The sequence below is a fragment of the Sprattus sprattus genome, assembly GCF_963457725.1.
Source record: "Sprattus sprattus genome assembly, chromosome: 5".
Classification (NCBI taxonomy): Eukaryota; Metazoa; Chordata; class Actinopteri; order Clupeiformes; family Clupeidae; genus Sprattus; species Sprattus sprattus.
The window spans coordinates 21,220,949-21,226,267 of record NC_137924.1 but is presented as its reverse complement, the minus strand read 5'-3'; positions in this window follow the sequence as shown (position 1 = coordinate 21,226,267).

The following is a 5,319-nucleotide window of genomic DNA, read 5'->3' as shown; positions in this document are numbered from 1 at the left end:
GTTCATGCCGCTCGAAAAAACATAAGAAAGAAAAAAAAACAAATCAAACACACCGGTCTCTCTTCTCTGTAAAGCCCACACTGAAAGAGCTCTGAAGTGGCTCCTATGAGGCTGTGTCCAGAGTTTTTTGATAGTGTAGTACCTCAGTTCGACTCCCAACAGTGTGGTGGCGACGGGCCTCAAAGCCATAGCAAGCACCACCGCCTCGGCCCATCAAAAACACAAGGCACTGAATACTTAGAATGGCTGGATGGAGGAAGTGTAGCTAATACATTCTCAGAGGCAGTGCAGCACAGGATAGGTATGAAGTTAGACGAGGAAGTAAACAGACCATCCATGCCTTAGGAGCTCTCTCAGTGTAAACAAGTCCAGACTGCTGTGGCATGCTGTTCCCGCACCCTGAACCGATGCCAGCATGTGGTAATGCTAGACAGCACCAAGAGACTCACGGTCGACATGGAGCCTTTCTTTTTCTTTTCTTTTTTTTGTTCAGTAGCCAGTGGAAGCAGTGGAGTGTGATACATCTTTAATGTTTGTTCATTTGTTCCACTTGTCTTGGTTGGTTGTGAGTGTTTTCCGGTGCTCTGCGGGGAACAGGGGGGAGAAAGAAGAAGAACACAGTCGCCTAAATGCTGAGCAAATCTTATGAGGCTTGGACTTTTTCCCCTAGATCTTTTCTCCCGATTCAGTGCCAGTAATTTCCAAACAAAGGACCATAACTTTTCCTAACTGTTTGCTTTTTGCAGTTGAACCAGACTGCATATCGAGTTTAGTGTCTGCATATTGTTCAGGACCACACGTCCAATATCATATATTCTAGGCAAGTGCGGACATTTGTAGTGAAAATTGATGGGTTTCAGAGTTGAAAATAAGTTGAGTTGTTAACATTATTCTGGTTAGGTGCCATAATTGGCCACATAGTTAATTAAAAAAGCTGAAAGCAAAAAAGGCAGTAAGATTTATTTCAATGATCAAAAATGAATTTCAGTGATTTCAGTGACAGTATTTTCATTATTTTTCTATCCCTGTTCTCAGTGAAGTTGCCAGTGGAGGCTACAGAAAACTCCATTTGGTAATGGAGACAGAGCATGGCTCCGCTCCCCTCAGTGTAGGTCAAGTTTCACTGATCACGTTACACTTGCAGCATGGCCTTTTGTTATCCGCAGAATGATCATATCACAACTTGGTGAGGTAGGGGGTTAACAGCACTCATAAGGAACTGTACTCTGTTCATTTGTTGAAAAGAGCTTCATAAAAGGCTTCTGTGTCATCTTTTATCAGAGTAGCTTCTTAAGCGTTGGATAAAACGCGATGCAATCTAAACCCGTGACGTTAAGCTCTGTCGTGTGTCAACACTCTCGGTTTCTGTTGTTGTGGAAGGAGGAAAGGGCAGCCTTTCACAGTTGTTTTTGTCTTTTTTCATTATTTCTGTAACATTTCATGCCAGTCATTCTTATTATGATTCTCGCATGAACTCTCTTTGCGATTCAGACATAAACTACATAGACATGTCAGACTTCTGATATCTAATATATTCACTCTACACACCAGTGGAACATTAATCACATGACCTGTGTCCATTTTGTCATAGAGGCATGCATACTGTCAGGTCATGTTTGAAGGTTGTTCCTCAACATACACCAGGATGATTTAACTCGTCTGTATCCATGTGTATGTAACGTATTACTGATGATAACTATATATATGGAATATGTTTATATAATTTAAAAGTGGTAGTGAGCAGCCGCATGATAGCACATCTGAAGGAGGAATTGCACTGTGGTAGCAGCACAAGTAAGATGGTATGATATAGTAGTGTTGTACATGGACAAGAGAACCGTTAGTTCACCTGCTGCATACACCTGTGCAGAAGTAAAAGCTGAGTGGTTGTTATCTGGTTAGGGGGGGCAAATGTGGATTCAGGGTAACAGTAGTGTGGCACTGGAGTGCAAAACACAAAAACTAAATTGTGAAAACAAAAACTTGCAACCCTGAAATGCAGCATACAAAAAGTAAACCCCGCTGTCCTGAGGTGTAGATGCTACACAACATACAAACAGAAAAACCTGCAGCGCTGAAGTGCAGCAGATGACGTATTCCCCTAATTTTTTGAGTTTGTGCTGCATTTGCACCTCTTTTGTACGAACTGCAGGTTCGTTTTTGTATGCTGCACCTGCACCTCAGGACCACATTTGTGTGTGTGTGTGTGTGTGTGCGTGCGTGCGTGTGTGTGTGTGTGTGTGTGTGTGTGTGTGTGTGTGTGTGTGTGTGTGTGTGTGTGTGTGTGTGTTTGCATTTTGCAGTTCAGAGCTGCAAGTTTGTTGTGTGTGTGCAGGTTTTTTGCACTTTGCGCCTGCAAGTTTTTGTGTTAACATGTTGAATGCACCTCAGGCCGCAGATTTTTGATGTTGTGTTCTGCACCCCAGTGATAGGGATACTTATGATAGAGGTCTTTGAATTTATTGATATCATTTTAATTCAGGTCAGGTCATTTATTTTCTGCAGAGAAGTTAGCAGCCCCAAAAGGCTTTTTGTAGCAAAAAGGTATTTGAAGATTAATACTTTGTCCCTTCATTCCTGCTTCATCTTGTTCAGTCGTTTGTGTAAAATGTAAACAAATCACTTTGGCATTTCCAGAAATGGGTTATATTGAAATCTTGCTGGTATTTTTTTTTAAAGACAAAAGGCCAGAGTTGAAAGTTTGACCAAGTGCAGTTGGAGATAAGTGTCCTTACTGTACTAGCACTGCCATACGTCACCATCCATTCCATTCATATCTCCTGTTACCTAGGAAATATAAATGAGCTACTCTGGGGCCTTCTGTTAAGCAATTCAGGTAGATTCACCCTCTTTATTATTTTACCCTTTTCCACAAAGATGTTTTTGAGAACATTTCAGCTGACCGGAAAATGTAATGAATTAATTGAATAATCTTTAAAAATGCCCATATTTCGCTTACTTGGAAACTTGAAAATGTAGTACCTTGAAACATTTTTGTTGTAAATATTTATGTTGAATCTCACAGAATGAGAGTTATATTGAGAGACCAGATGAGACTTCCCCTGACATAAGTACATTCATCAATGTTTGAAGGCAGTCAGAGGACTAGACCTAGTCAAGAAATCTTTCTGGAGGTGTTATGTTTTGGTCTCCAATATAAGAGTTCGACCACTGCAGCTATGTATATGTGAGACCATTTCTACATTTTAATGATTTGGTGGAAATGAACGCGGCGAATGGCGACATTTGATACAGTGTAGTCTTAGATAATACAAACAACATAGTATGTATTACATCTGCATCAAGATTTTCTTGAAACGTTCTGAAACAGGTTCTTGTGCATTTTGTTTGATTGTTTCTGGGGTAAACAGAGTACTGTGAGCCCCACATCTCTCTATGAGTGAACTTAAACTGGTCGGTCTATGTAGTGTGTAGTGTGCCAAAGCTCTCCAAAGCCCTTACACTTTGTATCGACTATAGGAAATGTTGACAAAGCTATATCGTTTTCTTACAAGTATCCCTGCCAAAGAAAACCTCTTCTTTCTGTACCTGCATCTAATGTAAAAATATGTGTCATCTGTTTTTAGGCATAAAGAACGCCATTTGATGTTGTCACTCTGTTAAGTACTGATTTTTAGTAAGACAGTGTACTTTTTACTTTTTGTAACCTAAATCTTTTCCGGATTTTGTTACATCTCAACATACCTCTTTTGTTCAGTATCATTTACCTGTAACTATGACTTTGTCAGGGCAGATCAAAAAAATTGTACCCTCTTCGCAATAGCCTATTTTGGTATGCTACTGAATATCAAACATTGAATTTACTTTGAGTTGGATGCTATCCTCAATTTGATACTCACAATTAACCAACTTAAACCACCTGATAATTTAACTTAGTTTTGGAAAACAATGATTAGGGAGTTCTCACCACTTCCGAAAAGGCACGTTTGTGAAAAGGAGACAACGGGGTAGGCTAAAAATGTCCATTTACTATGCAAATGTGTACAGTGCTGCATGTTGATGCTTTACCTCCCTCTGCTAAGTAGCGGCTTTGTTGGAGTTCAAATGAAATTGTGTTGTTATTTTTGTGAAAGATGACGAAACGCAGTGCAAGTCTGCATGCATAATATAGAATTCTGAGTAGTTATTGAGAGAGAATATGTTTTATGGAAATTAGAAGTGTGAAAACTGAGTCTAGCTGCATTTAAAACGGTTTCTTTTTCTAAATAAAGTGAAACTGAAAAAACAGCTCTTGACTTTCTACTCTTTGGCTCTGACCCTGTATTCCTGCAATAGCTTGGAACTCAAAACAATCCTTGTGACTATGTTGAAATGAATAAATGACAAGGCTATGATAAATATTGAGGTAGTTCAGATTTTTCTAGTGACCTGAAATTTTGTTTCCCCTTCCAAAATCATCATGAAGAAAACAAACATAGCCTAGTAGGCTAGGCCTATGCCTACACACGCAGTTTACAACTGTTGACAAACATTGTGCCGATTTGCTAGACTTGTAGATCGACTGTTATGCCAACCAAGGCCAGCTACATGCTCCAAGGTGAGTAGGTAAGTAAAAAATGGGGTTACGCAGCCTACAGTTAAGGCTATTGAAAATAACCTAAAATGTATAAAATTAGCTGATTACACTGATCATTTTACTGTTCTTAAATGCAATGATGGATGTTCATCATGGACATGACCCAAAATAGCATATTATTAAATAATACCTAGTCATGGATTAGTTAATTAGACTTTTGTTATCATCTAAAAAAGTTTAACAAGGTAGACAGGACACTGAAAGAAACAGGCAATTCATCCTGAAGAGAGAGAGAGACAGGAGGAGAGGAGTGGTAGGGAACAGGGAAAGGGCCTTCTAAAACAGGTTCTGATAGAAGCTCTTATCGCTATTTCCTTTAGGCCTATGATATCTTGTGTTTTACTTCTTTGCTGTCTACCTCTTAAATTCTCTCTCTCTCTCACACACACACACTCTAATGTTTGCACAGTTTATTATGTAAATGTACCTGTTATTCAAACGTACTTGTCAAGTGCCTAAATGGTGGTTGTATCTATCTGTAACTGTCCCACAATGTGCTTTAATATGTGTTCGTATACAAAACAGTGAAAAATTAGCAGGCTTATTTCAGTGCATCTGCAACATTGCATCTATTTAACGTATTTTTGACATAAATGCCAAAAGTATGATTTTCACTGCTGCTTGTGAGCGTCAAATCACAGTCGTACGTCACACGTTTTCATTTTGAGGCCCCATGTGTCACACTGTGCTGCGGCATAGCCAGCCACAGCTGTGCACTCCTC